Source organism: Aquarana catesbeiana, linkage group LG03 (assembly GCF_042186555.1).
Source record: "Aquarana catesbeiana isolate 2022-GZ linkage group LG03, ASM4218655v1, whole genome shotgun sequence".
Taxonomy (NCBI): Eukaryota; Metazoa; Chordata; class Amphibia; order Anura; family Ranidae; genus Aquarana; species Aquarana catesbeiana.
The window spans coordinates 196,069,786-196,090,105 of NC_133326.1; positions in this window are offsets into that span (position 1 = coordinate 196,069,786).

A 20,320-nucleotide genomic window follows, 5' to 3' on the forward strand; every position below is an offset into this window, starting at 1 on the left:
TACCTTATAAAGGTTTAACCCCCTAATTGCCCGGCGGTGATATAAGTTAAGTTTTTAGGATCTGATAAGGTCTGCGTCGCCCCAGGCAGCGTCAGGTTAGCGCCAGTACCGCTAAAACCCACGCACGCAGCATACACCTCCCTTAGTGCTATAGTATCTGAACGGATCGATATCTGATCCGATCAGATCTATACTCCCCAGCAGTTTAGGGTTCCCTGAAACACAGTGTAAGCGGGATCAGCCCAGATACCTGCTAGCACCTGCGTTTTGCCCCTCGGCCCAGCCCAGCCCACCCAAGTGCAGTATCGATCGATAACTGACACTTACAAAGCACTAAGCACACATAACTGCAGCGTTCGCAGAGTCAGGCCTGATCCCTGCGATCGCTAACAGTTTTTTGGTAGCGTTTTGAATCAGTCGCTAACAGTCAGGAGCTTTTTTGCCTGTGAGTCTCACTAGTGTACCCCTAAATTTAGAGGCCAAAATGGCAAATCGAAGGTACACTAGTGAAGAGGCCTACACGTTTCTGAGTATGACAGATAGTGAAGAGGAAGTCACTCATCTGTCAAGTTCAGGCTCAGAATACGAACCTGTAGAGGACAGCGGCTCCATGACAGATAGCTCTGACGACGGAGTTGTGGTCCCTGCTAGGGTCAGGCGTACCAGACCCCGAACTTCTTCTGTCCTTGAAGTGCAAGAACCGCAGGGCTCTCGTATGGAGCAGAGAAGTACTAGTGCCGCTACTCCTTCTGGTGAACTGGCAAGCACCAGCGGCCTAGTACACCCTGGTCGTACATCCAGCACTGCAGTATCACGTGGTGACGTGACGAGTCCCATAAGTGCAGTTCAAGCTGGCGAGGTGGCAAGCACAAGTAGTGTCCCGCTGCCACCAAGAAGAAGACGAACACAGGCCCGTCCTGCCCATAGTGCCCTTCCTGCTGCATTCGCCAATCCGAATTGGGAACCCACCACTTCTGCAGCACCCGTACTTCCCCCTTTCACTGGCCAACCCGGAATTCAGGTGGAAACAGTTGACTTTACGCCACTGGATTTTTATTCGCTGTTTTCACCGAAGATCTCTATAGATCTATTGTGGACCAAAGCAATTTGTACGCTGGTCAACACATCGCCACTATTCCCCAGTCCTCCCTTGCCAGAGATTGGAGACCAATTACGGTCTCCGAATTTAAGATCTTTCTGGGCCTTTCCCTCCTCATGGGCATAACCAAAAAGAGTGAGTTGCGGTCATATTGGTCCACTGACCCAATTCACCATATGCCCGTGTTCTCTGCCTCCATGACCAGGGCACGATACGAGCAGATTTTGCGGTTCATGCACTTCAACGACAATGAACTCTGTCGTCCTCGTGAAGACCCTGCATACGATCGGCTCTACAAAATTCGGCCCCTCGTAAACCACTTCAACCAGTGTTTTACAGACTTGTTTACTCCCCATCAAGTTGTCTGCGTTGATGAGTCCCTGATTACATTTTCTGGCCGCTTGTCATTCAAACAGTACCTTCCCAGCAAGCGTGCCAGATACGGGGTCAAGATGTATAAGCTCTGTGACAGGGCCACTAGGCTATACATGTAGATTTATGGTTTACGAGGGAAAAGATAGTCACGTAGAGCCGATAAACTGCCCTGACTACATAGGAAGCGCTGGCAAGATAGTGTGGGACTTGGTGTCACCCTTATTCGGAAAGGGGTACCACTTGTACGTGGACAATTATTATACGAGCGTGCCACTTTTTAGTCACTTGTTTGATCATCAGATTGGAGCATGTGGCACCGTGCGACCTAATCGCCGGGGCTTTCCCCAGCGGCTTGTAGAGTCCCATCTTAGGCTGGGGGAGAGAGCCTGCTTGAAGTATAATAATTTGCTCGCTATGAAGTGGAGGGACAATAAGAATGTTTTCGTTCTTGCCTCCCTTCATGCAGACACGACGACCCAAATTACTACGGCGACTGGTGTTGTGGAGAAACCCCTCTGTGTCCACGAATACAACCTTAATATGGGAGGAGTGGACCTCAACGACCAGTTGTTGGCGCCATACCTAGTTGCCCGTAAGGCCAGATGCTGGTACAAAAAAGTGTCTGTTTATTTATTTCAATTGGCTTTGCTGAATGCTCATGTGCTATACAGAGCTTCAGGACGGACTGGATCCTTCCTTAAATTCCAGGAAGAGATCGTCAGAGCCCTTCTGTTTCCAGATGGTGCTCCACCTCACCTTCCCAATCCAAATGCAGTAAGCCGGCTGCATGGGAGGCATTTTCCTTATGTCCTCCAGGGTACCCCTACCCAACGAGCCCCCCAAAAAAGATGTCGTGTCTGCAGCAAGCGCGGATTTAGGCGTGACACCCGGTATTGTTGTCCCTCCTGACAATCCTGGTCTATGCATTGGTTAATGTTTTGAACGCTACCATACACTAGTGGAGTATTAGCGTAGGGTTCAGCACTGCACAGACTAGGCACACTAACACAGGGTCTCCCAAGATGCCATCGCATTTTGAGAGACCCAAACCTGGTACAGTTACAGTTAAAAGTTAAAGTTACTAAAAAATAAAAAAATAAAAATACAAAAAAAAAATAAAATAAAAAAACCAAAAATAGTTGTCGTTTTATTGTTCTATCTCTCTATTCTCTCTCTATTGTTCTGCTCTTTTTTTATTGTATTCTATACTGCAATGTTTTATTGTTATGTTTTTATCATGTTTGCTTTATAGGTATGCAATTTTTTTATACTTTGTTTTTTTATTGTTAACCACTTTTTTGTTTTCAGGTACGCCATTCAGCTGCAGAGCAGATTTATTTATCTTGACAGCAACAGAGTTTGCTCCCACGATATATAAAGCCGTGACTCCAGTGCTGTCGGAGGTGATTTCACCACCACAGTTACATACTTCAGCATATATGCGTGGGGGCAGCAGTGGGTGGAGGAGCAATTTGCTCCTGCCTTTTGCGGGAGGATGCCCCCATGCTTCGGCATATATAAATGGTGCATGTATGCCCATAATTAGAAGTGGGCGGATGAAGGGAGGTATTCTAATGGTGGGCATACCCACCGATCAATATCTTTTTTTCGTTCAACTCACAGGCTGCATGAAAAAAAAGTTTACAATACAAGGACCAGCAACGTACTGGTATGTTGCTGGACTTTGAGTGGTTATACCAGAATGATGCCTGCAGGTTTAGGTATCATCTTGGTATCATTCTTTTCAGCCAGCGGTCGGCTTTCATGTAAAAGCAATCCTAGCGGCTAATTAGCCTCTAGACTGCTTTTACAAGCAGTGGGAAGGATTCCCCCCCCCCCACCGTCTTCCATGTTTTTCTCTGGCTCTCCTGTCCCAACAGGGAACCTGAGAATGCAGCTGGTGATTCGGCCAGCTGACCATAGAGCTGATCAGAGACCAGAATGGCTCCAATCATCTCTATGGCCTAAGAAACCGGAAGCTACGAGCATTTCATGACTTAGATTTCGCCGGATGTAAACAGCGCCATTGGGAAATTGGGAAAGCATTTTATCACACCGATCTTGGTGTGGTCAGATGCTTTGAGGGCAGAGGAGAGATCTAGGGTCTAATAGACCCCAATTTTTTCAGAAAAGAGTACCTGTCACTACCTATTGCTATCATAGGGGATATTTACATTCCCTGAGATAACAAAAATGATAAAAAAAAAATAAAAATGAAAGGAACAGTTTAAAAATAAGATAAAAAAATCAAAAAATTAATAAAGAAAAAAAAAAAAAAGAAAAAGCACCCCTGCTCTCGCGCAAAGGCGAACACAAGCGTCGGTCTGGCGTCAAATGTAAACAGCAATTGCCCCATGCATGTGAGGTATCACCACGAAGGTCAGATCGAGGGCAGTAATTTTAGCAGTAGACCTCCTCTGTAAATCTAAAGTGGTAACCTGTAAAGGCTTTTAAAGGCTTTTAAAAATGTATTTAGTTGTCGCCACTGCACGTTTGTGCGCAATTTTAAAGCATGTCATGTTTGGTATCCATGTACTCGGCCTAAGATCATCTTTTTTATTTCATCAAACATTTGGGCAATATAGTGTGTTTTAGTGCATTAAAATTTTAAAAAGTGTGTTTTTTCCCCAAAAAATGCGTTTGAAAAATCGCTGCGCAAATACTGTGTGAAAAAAAAAAAAAATGAAACACCCACCATTTTCATCTGTAGGGCATTTGCTTTAAAAAAAAATATAATGTTTGGGGGTTCAAAGTAATTTTCTTGCAAAAAAAAGTGTCAGAAAGGGCTTTGTCTTCAAGTGGTTAGAAGAGTGGGTGATGTGTGACATAAGCTTCTAAATGTTGTGCATAAAATGTCAGGACAGTTCAAAACCCCCCCAAATGACCCCATTTTGGAAAGTAGACACCCCAAGCTATTTGCTGAGAGTCATGTTGAGTCCATGGAATATTTTATATTGTGACACAAGTTGCGGGAAAAAGACAATTTTTTTTTTTTTTTGCACAAAGTTGTCACTAAATGATATATTGCTCAAACATGCCATGGGAATATGTGAAATTACACCCCAAAATGCATCCTGTTGCTTCTCCTGAGTATGGGGATACCACATGTGTGGGACTTTTTGGGAGCCTAGCCGCGTACGGGACCCCGAAAACCAAGCACCGCCTTCAGGCTTTCTAAGGGCGTAAATTTTTGATTTCACTCTTCACTGCCTATCACAGTTTCGGAGGCCATGGAATGCCTAGATGGCACAAACCCCCCCCAAATGACCCCATTTTGGAAAATAGACACCCAAAGCTATTTGCTGAGAGGTATAGTGAGTCCTTTGCAGACCTCACTTTTTGTCACAAACTTTTGAAAAAAGAAAAAAAAATATGTTTTTCTTGTCTGTCTTCATTTTCAAAAACAAATGAGAGCTGCAAAATACTCACCATGCCTCTCAGCAAATAGCTTGGGGTGTCTACTTTCCAAAATGGTGTCATTTGGGGGGGTTTTGTGCCATCTTGGCATTTTATGGCCTTCAAAACTGTGATAGGTAGTGAGGAGTGAAATCAAAAATTTATGCCCTTAGAAATCCTGAAGGCGGTGCTTGGTTTTCGGGGCCCCGTACGCGGCTAGGCTCCCAAAAAGTCCCACACATGTGGTATCCCCGTACTCGGGAGAAGCAGCAGAATGTATTTTGGGGTGTAATTCCACATATGCCCATGGCATGTTTGAGCAATATATCATTTTGTGACAACTTTGTGCAAAAAAAAAAAATTGTCACTTTCCCGCAACTTGTGTCAAAATATAAAATATGCCATGGACTCAACATGCCTCTCAGCAAATAGCTTGGGGTGTCTACTTTCCAAAATGGGGTCATTTGGGGGGGTAGTAAGGAGTGAAATCAAAAATGTATGCCCTTAGAAATCCTGAAGGCGGTGCTTGGTTTTCGGGGCCCCGTACGCGGCTAGGCTCCCAAAAAGTCCCACACATACTCAGGAGAAGCAGCTAAATGTATTTTGGGGTGCAATTCCACATATGCGCATGGCCTGTGTGAGCAATATATCATTTAGTGACAACTTTTTGTAATTTTTTTTTTTTTTTGTCATTATTCAATCACTTGGGACAAAAAAAATAAATATTCAATGGGTTCAACATGCCTCTCAACAATTTCCTTGGGGTGTCTACTTTCCAAAATGGGGTCATTTGGGGGGGTTTTGTACTGCCCTGCCATTTTAGCACCTCATGAAATGACATAGGCAGTCATAAAATAAAAGCTGTGTAAATTCCAGAAAATGTACCCTAGTTTGTAGACGCTATAACTTTTGTGCAAACCAATAAATATACGCTTATTGACATTTTTTTACCAAAGACATGTGGCCGAATACATTTTGGCCTAAATGTATGACTAAAATTGAGTTTATTGGATTTTTTTTATAACAAAAAGTAGAAAATATCATTTTTTTTCAAAATTTTCGGTCTTTTTCCGTTTATAGCGCAAAAAATAAAAACGGCAGAGGTGATCAAATACCATCAAAAGAAAGCTCTATTTGTGGGAAGAAAAGGACGGAAATTTCGTTTGGGTACAGCATTGCATGACCGCGCAATTAGCAGTTAAAGCGACGCAGTGCCGAATTGTAAAAAATGCTCTGGTCAGGAAGGGGGTAAAACCTTCCGGGGCTGAAGTGGTTAACATCACATTTTATTGTATATAATGTTTGATAATATATTGTATTTCTTTCCTCATTCCCTAATTACCATGATTGTAATATGCTGTGAATGTCCCCTTTGTCCTCATGCATGCTGGATTTTTATGTAATTATTTTTTTTGTCCTTCATACATATTTGCCTTCACTTACCTCCCCAGCATGGTCTCCTGCCCCTATATTCACCTCATGTAGTCACTTAACAATGTATTTTATCAGCTCCATAGTAGTGCTTTACCCTAAATACCCCCTAAAATGTTTATAAATGTGATTTGTGCTTTAAATTCAGGCAGAGTACCAGAGGCTTTTTTTGGGTGTCCCCAAATCATTTTTAACCCTCCCTCCCCCAACTGCTAAGTCAGCTGATACCAATTCTCTATCTATCCTCAATCATCTATCTGCTGACTTTGCCAAACCCATACACACTATACCCATCTCTTTTGTTAGATTTATGGATGAATTCCCCAAAGCATGTAGTGCAAGGGCCTGCCTGTATACTTTCAAATGGTACTGTTTAAAGTTTTTGTATCCTATTATTATCTTGATAGGTAATAGCAGAATGTCCAAATGTGCTCAAATGTGTACAATGTGTATTTATATCTTTGTATTATGATACTTCTTACCTGTCCAGTGGGCTGCCAATAGTGCAACTAAGGAGGGACTGTTCAAAGCAATACCCATTATTTAGGCATTCATCTCTCAATGAAGTGGAGAGGGTTACCTGTCCAAGAGCTCCCCCCCTATAATGTTAGAAATGGCCCATGGGAGGGGGGAATCTGATAGGTGTACCTTATACTTTGGTCTTTAAAAACTCCCTCAATTAAATGTTATCTTGATGTTGGCCAAGAATGTTTGTGTCTAATCTGCTTTCCTTGTTTATGTGCAAAATGAATAATTGTTTTTTTTTGGTTTGACTCCACAGTTTCCTTCCACGCCACAGGAATGGCAGACTGTGACCTCCCACTTTCCCCACCGGTGGGACTTTCCTAACTGCTGAGGGGCAATTGATGGGAAACACGTCCACATCGTCCCACCACCCAACTCGGGGTCGTACTATTATAATTATAAGGGGTTCAATAGTATTGTGATGTTGGCGGTGGTATCGGCTACTTATGAGTTCCTGTGTGTGGACGTGGGGAAGAATGGCCGTATGTCCGATGGAGGAGTCATCACCCAGACGGAGTTCTACAGGTGTCTCCAGAATGGCAGCTTGGACTTGCCACCTCCAGAAGACAATGTGGAAGGACTCCCATTTGTCTTTGTTGCGGATGAAGCATTTGCGCTGGGGGACCATCTTATGTGGCCATTCCCGATGAGGACCCTCACCCCAGACCAGAGGGTTTTTAATTACCGGCTGGCCAGAGCCAGAAGAGTGGTGGAGAACACGTTTGGAATCATGGCCAGCCGGTTCCGCCTATTTCTTACCCCCATACACATGGCGGAGTACAAACTGAATCATATTATCCTGGCATGCTGTGTTCTACACAACTTTTTACGGCAACATTCTGCCAACTATGCTGGCTCAGTTGGGCCTGAGGCTGGAATTCCAAATGAACCAACCCTGACGGCGCTTGAAAGTGGCCGTCCTGGCTTGCCCCCCCTGAGTGCCCGTGATGTCCGGCTAAGATACCTTGAATTCTTTGCGGGTAGGGGGGCTATTAATATGCCAGACAATGTCTAAAACCTTTTTCAAATTAAAAAAAAAAACTACTCAAATCTTTGGTGACATTTACTGCTTGTGTTTGTTTTAGCTGACCCTGACAGAAATGTGGTGAGTCCTGAAAATGGCGTGATTGTGTAACCTTACAAAGCACTGTTGGGTGTTATTTACTAAAGGCAAAGACACTTTGCACTACAAGTGCACTTGAAACTGCACTTGTAATGCAAAGTGGATTTGCCCTTAGGAAATAACACCCATTGTCACAGAAAACACCAATTAGAGCACCACAAAAGTGTTGTAGCGTTGAGACAATAATCCACACATTCTTGATTAACAATCATTTTAATACCAGCACAATCACATGTGCATTTAGAAAAGGTTTTTAAAACAAACCAACATGTTTGTTGTATAACAATTTTTGGGGTCACATTAGAAAAAGTAGAAATGTCCATTTAAGATAAAACAGGCATGTTTAAAACCAACAAGAAAGACACAAATCTTGAACTTAAAAAGTTCACATTTGGTAGAACTTGAAGGCAATATCAGACATGAGTATTTACAAACTGTGTTTGATATTGCGTTCAGATGGGGTGAAGTCACCCCAGGAAAAGCCAAATTTTGAAGATGCACACAAATTTACGAATGTCAACATGTGCTACCTGCCATCACGGGGGATAAAGGGACGTGTTTGGGGGGCGCAACCCCTTCCTCACAGCTACTTTATTATTGAGGAAGGGGTTGCACCCCCAAAACACGTCCATTGATCTCCCGTGATGGCAGATAGCACATGTTGACACACTGTGTGCATCTTCAAAATGTGGCTTTTCTCAAATTTGTAGCACACAAAAAAACAAAGGGATTTGGAGGGGTTTTAAACTCTCCCTAAAACATCAATGATGTTCTTCATTTTCTGAAGAACATCATTGATGTTTTCCAAGTCCCTATTACACCCCATAATCTCCCCGATCAGGATCTGTGCACTTTCTGAGGTGAAAGGATCTGGATCCACAACATCACGATCACCTAAAAAGATAGAAACCAAACAACACCATGTATTATAAATATGCCGGCATCCATTTCTTACTTGAGCCTGTGGTCGCAGACACTCACCTTTTGTGGTGCCAATTTTCACCATGTCTTCCTCCTCCTGCTCTGCTTGTCTTGGGTGGATTTCCCCTTCTTCCAGAGGTGGGGGGTCTGTGGTCTCCTCGGATGAGGGGTGTCCTCCGTGTCTTTTCTCCCCTATGTAAAAAAAAATTGGTATACTTAGCACACAGATATTTGATGGCAGAACTATAAATATGAAACATTGCTTGGAAGTGGGGTACAATTGTCTATTTTGGCAGAGTTCCAAGATGTAGAATTTTTAGTGTCCTTTGTCAAGCTTCAATACGTTACCTGTTTTGTACAAGGTTCACAGATGGAGACACCCCTATAGTATACATTGGAGCACCTGTGTGGGCCCCCTAATAAAAAGGGTGTTCTTGTGTCCCACACTAGTGCTCCAGCGTCCAGATGTGTAACCAGCTGCTGAGTGTCCTCTCCTTACACAAAATCTAGTTTGCATTTCATTCTAGTAACAAACACATCTACACAACCAAATTAGTTTCAGACAAGTAGGCCCTAAAAAATGTGGGCAAATGCATATAGCCAAAACAATGGTGTTTTCTAGGCCGAACGAACAATGTTTTATACGAACGAATATTGTGCCCATGAACATGAAAGTTGCCTTTTGAAACTGGATAACAGTTAAGAAAAGCACATGGAGCAGCACAAACATAATAAACATAAAGAATAGGAACACAGGACAGCTACTTACTTTTTTGCAGCACTCTCCGGATCTTTCGGTACTGCTCATGCTCTCTTAATTTCAGGTCCGACCACCGCTTCCTGAGCTGATCTTTCGATCGTCGTACCCCAAAATTCCGGTGCAGACTCTTGACCACTTTCGCCATGATCTTGGCCTTTCTGACATTGGGGTTGAGGTAAGGTCCATACTTCCCGTCATAGTCGTTCTTCTTCAGGATGTCGACCATCTCCAACATCTCCCCAAAGCACATATTCAATGCCTTAAATCTTCTACTTCTGGATCCAGACATTTCAGGCTCCGGGCCTTCCTCCTCCTCGTTGCTGTAATTAGCACACACCTGCTGTGTCTCCGCCATGTGCTCTTCCCCCACTGTACCGAACGAAAAGGGGCGGGGAATAGACTAGAAAGAACGTCAGGGGCAGGCGGAGTTACACTCATGCGCAGTGTGTATAAAGCATAACACGGGTGAATAGTACGTATGATCTGTGAGCAGAGGAAGGAGTATCGGAGGCGCCGATCATGATAGCGAATGTAAGATCTAAACTTGGGCCTATACTGCTTCTAGATTGAGGCCTATATTGTAACAAGATTAGGAGAGTTTTGCCTGACATTAGGGTTTGTCTTGTGTTATGTCTTGCAGATAAAATGGATGGCTTCAATGACCACAACTTCCTCCCCCTGTTCATAGACAAGTACAAGGAGCTGCCCTGTCTATGATTATAATGTGGATGTTTCACCTGTCACAAACAAAAGAGGCAGACAGCGCTGGAGAAACTGCTGGAGTTGGTGAAGCCGGTGATCCCCACAGTAACTATCCCCTATTTAAAAGCCAAAATTGGTGGCCTGAGGAGCACTTATCTTAGGGAGCGCAAGAAGGTCACTGATTACCAGAGATCAGGAGCTGCAGCAGATGACGTTTATGTCCCCAGGCTGTGGTACTATGAGAGACTGCAATTTCTGTCAGACCAGACTGGAGTCAGGGAATCCCACTCAACCCTTCCTTCCACTCTTCCTTCCACCTCAGCTGAGGCTTCCGATGTCCAACCTGGGACTTCCAGCCAGGAAGAAGTGGAGGAGCCCAGCTTGAGCCAGGTATAGCATTGTTCTATAGATTTCTGGTCAATAAAGAAATGATCTTTACTAGATGTTATTATTGATCACTAATTGCTGATTTAATACAATTTTTTACATATCAATAGAGAGTAGTGGGCAAAAATAATTGGGACAAGAATGAAAAATGCTGGGCTCAGAAGGATAGTCTGTTATATTTGTTAACATTCAATTTGCAACAGTCATGAGGTGAAAATTGTGTGTGACTGATGAAGAAAAAACTAAAACTATGTCCCTTTTTCATACACAGGAAGACCTCAGCCAGGAGGAGGCTCTGGAATGTGGTACACAGGAGGAGGCTGTGGAATGTGGTGGTCCACATTCGTGAAGTGCACGGTCTGTGTGCCTGGGTGGGGATGTGCAGCAGAACGGAGGTGGAGAGGGGCGGTCCCAGGCGGCTCTTTCATGCCTATTGAACAGCACGCTCTGCGAGCCTGGGCGGGGATGGCAGGAGGTGGATGGGGGCAGTCCTAGGTGGCTGACTGTGTATGTATTGAAATGGCCTCGCTGCGGGGCTGTGTGCGACGGGGGGGCACTGGCTATACATTCCTGGGACAGCACAACCCTGTCATTACTCGCCCTCCTCATTTGTTTACTCGCCAAATGCGAGTAGGTGAGTGCAAATTTTGAGGGCTGGGTTAGTTACTACATTGTATACATGTACATGCACTTAAGGCATTTCACACATACACATGTACGTGTACTTAAGGCATTGCACACATAATGCAGTATTGCTAACAGTATTTCATTTTCAAACTAATGCTCTGATTTCCACTTGTTACTTCAATGTCAACTAAAGACCGTCAACAGTCAAGAGAAGGTATTGTTGCAATAAGTGGAATTGGTTGTATGCTTTCTCATCAACTGCAACTTGGTACCTTTATTAGAATTTTCTCATAAATCTACTATAAATATGAAGGCTGCTATTTTTACACCTTTCTGATTGTCTAACTGAATGTTAAAAAAAGCATACAGAAAGTCAGGGAAAAGTCTTGAGATGACTACTAACTACAGGTGTCTCAGACAGTGTTAAATCCAATGAATTGGCCTCACTAGTATTTTAAGAATAAACGCACAACGACAGTCTCCAGGGTTCATTTTACAAGTATAGACTGCAAAAAAAGTGAAGCAAAGTTATGTGAAATAAAGAAAGAAAGAATAATTAAGGAAATGTCAAAGATGCTATTAGAAAGGCTAGAGACCCAGCTAAATCCCTAGAGGCAGCATGCCTTAACACTGCAGTTATTTCTAAAACAAGTGGCTATTCAAAGTACATGAATTCTGAATTACATTTGCCTTTTTGAGCACTAATGTACCATAGACTTTGGTACACTTTACCTGATCAGAAGTAAATCACAAATTTAAAATTAAACCTGAAGTCTTTTAAAAGGGTTTTTGTATATGCTTGTGATCAATATAATGTATATTTATTTATTTTTTGTATAATGTAATTGAATGTGTATATATAGTTAACATATTACAAGCTTGTGTCAACAGTATGTCTAGTTTTCATCCATATAAGCATATGTACAAGGAGGGTAGAGCACCCATATTTGCTTACTGCAAATACTGTATGTGAGTATTTCTGCTTGATAGTGTCGCACAGTGATTGAGCATTACTAATTTTCTCTAAATAACTTATACTGACTGAAAACAACACATTGTGTAGGTGCCTAACATTGTGATTCTTTTATGTTAGTAAGGTGCTTACTCTGCTGAATTAACTTGCTTTACATGCAGGTTAGCTCCTAGGCTAGCCGCTTCAATACCGGGCCAATTCTGACACTTTGCTCCTACATGTAAAAATCAACATTTTTTTGCTAGAAAATTACATAGAACCCCCAAACATTATATATGTTTTTTAGCAAAGACCCTAGAGAATACAATGGCGGTTGTTGCAACTTTTTATCTCACACAGTATTTGCGCAGGAATTTTTCGAACGTGTTTTTTTGGGAAAAAAAACTGTTTTGTGTTTAAAAAAAAACAAAACAGTAAAGTTAGCCCAATGTTTTTGCATTTTGTGAAAGATGAAGTTACGCCGAGTAAATAGATACCTAACATGTCACGCTTCAAAATTGCACACGCTCGTGGAATGGTGCCAATGTTCAGTACTTAAAAATCCCCATAGGCGACGCTTGAAATTTTTTTACTGGTTACATGTTTTGAGTTACAGAGGAGGTCTAGGGCCAAAATGATTGCTCTTGCTCCAACGTTCGCGGCGATACCTCACATGTATGGTTTGAACACCGTTTTCATATGTGGGCGGGACTTACGTATGCGTTTGCTTCTGCGTGCGTGCACACGGGGACAGCGGCGCTTTAAAAAATTTTTTTTTTTTTTATTGTTAATTATATTTTATTTTTTTTATTTTGACACTTTTTTGAAAAAAAAAAATTGATCACTTTTATTCCTATTACAAGGAATGTAAACATCCCTTGTAATAGCAATATGACATGTCAGGTGCTCTTAATAGTGAGATATGGGGTCAATAAGACCCCATATCTCACCACTAGGCTGGGAAGCCTGAAATAAAAAAAAAATAAAACGATCTTTTGGAAGCGGCGCCGTTTTTTTTAATGGAGAGGCCGGACGGGACGTCATAACATCACGCCCGGCCTCCGACGATCATAGAGACTCCGGGGACCATCTGGTCCGCCGGAAATCTCTATGATCTACATCCGGCGCCAGCGGATCCACTCTCCGCCTCACCGATCGTAACGGTGAGTCGGAGCAGGCACCGGAGGGCGGCGGGAGGGGGGGGACGTCCCTTCTCGCCTCCCATAGGAATGATCAAGCGGCGGAACGGCCGCTATGATCATTCCTATGGTGTAGAAATTCGCCGGCTGAAACCAGCAATATCTGAATGATGTCTGTAACTACAGGCATCATTCAGATATACCTGCTCAAAGCCAAGGACGTCATATGACGTCCTTGGTATTGAAGTGGTTAAACACCCTCTCTTCTTGCTCTGTTACCTCCATGGCTAAACAAAGCAAATATAGGGGTCTGTAGTCTACCTCTAAGGCTGCTTTCCAGTGTCTATTTGATACAGCATGGCAGCATCTGGACCTGCAGTCTGCTACTCGAGAAGCGCCACACCAGTGTGCAGCTCCCTTGTCAGCCATCCATCGAAACCTGGGACCCAGAGAGAATTTTCGCAAGAGTTAGTGGATCTTCATGATGGACTTCTGGGGCAAACAGCTCTTAGGAGGCACAACAAAATTAGCAAACTGACAGCTTTTATCACAGAAGGCAATTCTCTCAGCACCCACTATGTCAGACCACAACACTGCAGCAATTGTGAGCTCCCCTGGTTTATCACTGCCCCTGCCAGACTCACCACCACACAAAGCTTCTTCTCCTTCAAGACTTGAGCAATTATTAGCTAAAGATATTGTGTGATCTATATCTCTAGGTCACACAATGAACACACATGCCAATGCCCAGTCTCCCTCTACGCTGCAGCCTGGGTCATACTTGGGTAAAAAAAAAAAAACTTTCCTCCTTGCTCTGCTAAAGCTCTTCCTAATGACAGAAGATCTCTCAGGTGCTCTATGAACATGCCCCTCATGGGACCTGGGTGCTTTCTACTACTTGGACCATGGCAGAGGACACTCTCGGCTTCTGGCCCTCGGAACCTCCTTTTCCCACAACTCAGGTTTTATGCCAGTCATCACTGCCAAATGTTGGCTGCCTGGCAGCAGGCAGAAAGAGATACTGGGGCCCTTCTCAAAGAGCTACCTAACAAAGATGTGTAGGTATTAATTCTTACCAAAGTAGACTTTGATGTAATGTATATAATGTTTGCATGGAATCAGCCTATGAAAATGATCTTGCTGGGGTCAAACAAGGAATTTCTTCTTTCAATACCAGACCAGAAACCTTAGAACAGGTTAACCCTGAATTGCAACAACATATGTCAGAGCTGGGGAATTCTCACAACTTGCCTTACATACAGATAACCAATTTTATCATTGGTAGGACATCGGTGGGTGCTGGATCCCTAACAATCCCGGATGCTTTTGGTATCTGTGCTTCCCAGAATATACGGCCGACTTCCTGAAACACATCTGGACATGTGTCCATCTCGGCTAACCGGACTCATACAGGCCTGAATCGTGGAGCAGAGCTGCCGCTGGATCTTTACAACAATAGGATGGGTGAGAATTTGACTTGGACTGGCTTTATCCTCTTTTGTATGCCTCTATGCTTATTTATTCTGCTCAGAATCTTTAGCGGTTCAGTGACCTGTAGGATACAGTGATAAGCTTCATGCTACCAGGTATTTAAGACTGTCAGTATTTAGCTAACCTTGTCTGAACGGCACAACTTCACCTATCCCTCAAAAGGGAACTATCATGTTCAAATTCACTATACGATTGTGCTCTGACTCCAGGCTCATTCTGGCAGGACCATCATGATGAGATTTTTATTATCCCAAGACAGTCAGCAACACTGTATCTACATATCCCATCTAAGCTTATTACAGCACGTTCATGTGTTTTGCCAAGCCCTGACTAGGGCATGCACACTTTCAGCCAGGTATTGGGATAAATAACAGGGACTCTGACAACCCAGGTGGACATTTTCTTCTTGTTTCATCTTTTCAGGAATTCATAATACCTATACAGCAGTTTCCTGCCCGCACTGGCAGGATCATCATTGTGATTTTTCCACTGTTTCTATCTTCTCGGCAGCACCTTTTTATGCTTTTTTATATCCCGATCGGGATCAGTTTGGGTATACGTCATTACCATTAAGCCCATGTTAGGACACGTTTATTCCCAGATGTGATTCGGGATATTATTTAGTTGCATAGCTTACTCAGGAGCACTCTTTTCCATTCCATCCATTACCTAGCTTCCAAGCATAGTCAGCGTTTTCCACACGGGGACTGGGGGGGAGTAGTGTACCACCAGCGTTTATTTTTAACAATTCAACGTTGTTTTATATATACTGTCTGATCATTGTCATTTGCCTGCATATCTCTCAGATATCGCGGAGGTATGGACCCCACCTGTGTGGCGATGCTCCACATATGTGGGATCCCCCTCTTTTTTTACTTTGATGGAATTTTTTCAATAAAGTTTTTTGTAATTGATCACATAACGTTGCAGCTTCTCCCTTTTGTTGGCTATCCAGGGGCTGCTTCAGTCACCCCCCCCTTTTTTTTTTTTTCATACCGGATCCCTAACAACCAGGAGGAAACAGTCACATTTAGTAGTGGTAATAATATCACTGCTAAATGTTTTGCTTTGCTCTGCAACTAGAGGTACATTCGGCCGTTTACACAAGATTCTCCATAGACTGCACACGGTGCAGAAGTCTCCCTCACAATATGTTCCCTGTTGGTTGAATGTTCTTAGCCTCTTAATTCTCATGGTCAAATGTTCTTAAGCTATTTTCTCTTAAGACTGAGATTTAGTGGTTGTTATATTCCCCCAGTAAAAGCATTACCTAAACTATTACACATATATCACAAACAGATATTATTTGTTACACTTGCACCAAGAATCAGACATTTGCCAAATTTGAAAAACGAAAATCAGCCCCTTAGACTTTACTAAAACATTAATGGATTTCCCCAAAAATTTATCATTTGTAAGTAAAGGTATATAGGCTTACAAAATTGGGTCTGTAAATGGGTAGATAACTTTCTTAAAGCCCATATTCAGATAATAGTAATTAAAGAATCATACAGAGTTTTAGCTTAAAAGTATAATTTATGTCTTTTCAGATTATACAAAATTATGAAGTGGAAAAAAATCCCCAAAAGATGTATCTCTACAAGCAGACCTGAATTTACCATTTGATTGGGCAACTTCTAGTAAGACCTCATCTGAAATATGTCTTTTTGGACACCAGTTCACAAAAAGGATTTTGTGGAACTGGAGAAAGTACAGCAAAGGACAAATAAAATGAAAAAAGGCATGCAGAACCTCAGCTATGAGGAAATATTCATGTAACAGAATGTATTCCGTCATGAGAAGGGGATATGATCACCTAAAAACATAAATGATCCATATAATGAACTTGGTGCAAAGTTGATTACTTTAAGGTCATTGCAAAGGAAAAGGGTCACTATTTAAGTCTGGAGGCAAATAGGTTTAACTACTGCCTCTGCAAATGCTCTTTCACAGTAAGTGGTGTGGGAATCTGCAAAAGACTTCCTTGGGTTCCTGAAGAGATAGTTCTAGTCAGCAAAGGGGCACTATTTAGGTCTGGATGAAAATAGGTTTAACTGCTGCCTCTGGAAATTGCCTTAGAGATCATTAATTATTTTTTCCCCTGGTAGAATACATTAAATTATGCTTTATAGGGGATTTCGTATTCCTCTGAATCAACTGAGGGTTTAGGGTTCAGTATATGCGGGTTTTTGATTTATGTACTAATTTCTTCATTGGTTGAACTCAATGGATTTGTTTAATTTTTGAACCAAACTGTATAAATCTCCAGAAAAGCAACAGATTCCCAATATACAGCAGATATTTTTTTTTTTTAACAATAACACTTCCATATTATCTTTTATATAAAGCAGTTTTTCATACAAAAATAAATCATTCATACTGATCTGTTTCAATGCATCGTACATATACAATACTCCATACTGTAAAATAATGACATTGGTTATATTTCATTTGTCATGTACAATGAGTGCAATCATTTCAGCTAGCACTATAGTTATTGCTGTCAATCTTTATGTGTATATAAAAGGAACGCATAGTCACAGGTAATTATGGCACTTAAAAATTGCCTCTTGTTGAAAGAGAGGACATTCATTGAGTGAACTATACATTTGAATTATTGTGTGCTCCTTATTTTATCTGCATGGGTTTCTCTATTATGTTTCTCACCAAGAAAATAACCATACTTGCATTTGTAAAAGAATATAAATTAGACTGCAGATGTGTGTTAATAAACATTTCATTGAATATTTTCATTTGAAGGATAATTGGTGCAAATGTCACATGTAAAAAATAAATAATAACACATTGTTTTCACACCTTCAGAAACATGAAATGAGAAACAGAACATTTTTATGTATTATTTTTTTGTCTGATTGTGTCAAAGTAGACTATGATTTTTGAGCATGGTTAGGCAATAGGCATCAAACTTCAACAAAGGTCTTGTGATGCCCAATGAGGGGGGCTTTACTTAAAAGGGAATGTATAGTATTTTTGTATATAGATTTTCATTATTTGTTATGCTTATGTCTAAAAGAATAACAAAGTTATTTGTCTTCATTTGGTCAGATAAGAGTAAAAATTGAAATTGCAAATATTTAACATTTACTGTTTCCAGCCAGCAGGTAGAGTTCTAGGCACCTGGCATTTACCAGGACTATTCTTAGCAGATCTGGTGAAAAATGAGTCTGTATGTAACATATCAAGCAAACATGTATAAGTATCAATGAAGTAAAAAAAAGCCATGCTTTTTTTCATCTCCAGATATTCAATGTTGACAAATGTTCAATAACCTGGGATAATGCATAACAGCCCAGTTGTTCCTCCTCAAATATGAATAAAACTCTTATTACTGCTAATAAAGGATATCCCCTGTTATAGAGTTGCTGCAACCATTGTACCGCACAGTACCATAAATCTACCTCAATTAAAAAGCTGTCTGGATTTGTCCATTTGTCAATGGCACCACAGGTTTACCTTAAATAGATGTAGTTCTTATGTTGAGTCACTGGAATGGGTTGCTATATTGACAGCAGACTTTACTATCCATTTTGAAGCCAACAGGAAGAGCAATTGTCCTATTCCAATATTAAACTTTTGCAATTACAGCGATGTTCCTGTAATATTAGGTGTTGCATGGCAGATCTTTCATGCACATTTATAGTTGATGTGAAGCATAGCCAATTCCATTATGGTATATTGCACTTGTACCATTGTCAGTGCTTTGTTCTGTGACAATTTACATACAAGAGGCATCCACAACACTGCAAAGAACTCTGCAGATGTATGATTGTGAATCAGGCAGTAAACAATAGAAATTGTGTAATTCTCACATGCACTTCACATCTATCACAGTAGCTATCTACAGGTTAAAATACATTGAGAGTCTGTACATTTATCTGTATGTTTATTCCCCATACGTGCATGTTAAATGGGATAAAAGTTGCAGCATATTCAACGTGTTAGTAAAATCTATTAGTTGCTGGGCACCATTAAATTATGTGCAAATTAATAGGACTCATAAAAGAAAAGGTTCCCTCAATAGATAACAGTTCTGTTCCCGGTGGTAATGCAAAAATAAACAAATAAAAGAAAGTGTTTTTTTTTTTTCTTTTTTTTTTTTTTTCTTTTTTTAAAAGACCACATCAGTCGCTTTCCTTTTGAGACAATCTCTCTTGAGTTGAAATTTTGTATGGAAACATGAGGGTGGAAGGCAAAGGAAGAGTAAGCGCTTTGGCTCACAGAGCTGTGCGTGCAGATTTTAAGCAAATAATAAAAAAATATAGGCAATGTTTATGTCCTAATGTCCCAGTTTGGAAACCAAACATGACTTACATGCATGCTGTATATTGTAGTGAACTATCAGCCACAGGTACATTTTTATGTGAATGATGTATCTCGATGCTTTTAATGCCAGAAAGATGAATATGCTGATGCCCTGCCTTCTGGAAAAATGCACAAACAAGTTTTCTGGCTGTAATGTGTTTTGCCTGCCAGGCAAATACATATTTTGAGTCACTGCCTGCCCATATTGATGCATGGTCCTGCTAGGCAAACATACATCGCGATCTACAGTAAATATTTTTAGCATTTGTGCATCCTCATACATTAATTGAAAAAATGAGATATGGCTTGTATAGGCGCCCAGCAAGATGTTTTCAATACTGTCAAGATTTTTATTTTTAGAGCCTTTCAGTGTACACTTACTGCTTCTATAAATATGTCCATTTAAAAAAACAACTTATATTTAGCATAGATGATTAATCCATGTGTTGCTCAGTTCTTATATATACTGATATCTACTGTATAAAGCAAGCCTGAGTTCCCATAATTATTTAGAATTCCTCTAGCTAAAGGTTGGAGAAAACAGAGATTTTATTTAATACACCATTACACAGCATATAATTCTCTAGACTCGCTTTCCACTGGTTTGGCTCTTCATACCAGTAAATAATAAAAAAAACAACTTTTTATACGGATTATGGGTATACAGGCAAATGTTTATAGGCAAACAGAGAAGCAAAGACTAAAACTGGTGATAAATGGGATAATTATCTCTGGTAATGAGGAGATGAGCTACCTTGTCCTGGACCCAACTTCAGTAATGTGTCATGTCACCACATATGCTGCAAAAATAATTTTAATCTTTTACCTTTTTTACCTGGAGAGCAGTGAATTAATCATCACAAGTCCATGCTTCCATGTAAAAAGAAAAAGAAAAAATAATAATATAGCAAATTACCAGATAAAGACAGAATTTAATAATACATGTGATCAGATGTAAACTCCTCCTAATTCAGACCGTCTCCAAATCATATTTGTTTACATGTTGTAAGATCTCTCATGGAGATAAGTACTTTTGCACACTTAAATATACCTTTCATAGTTCAATTCT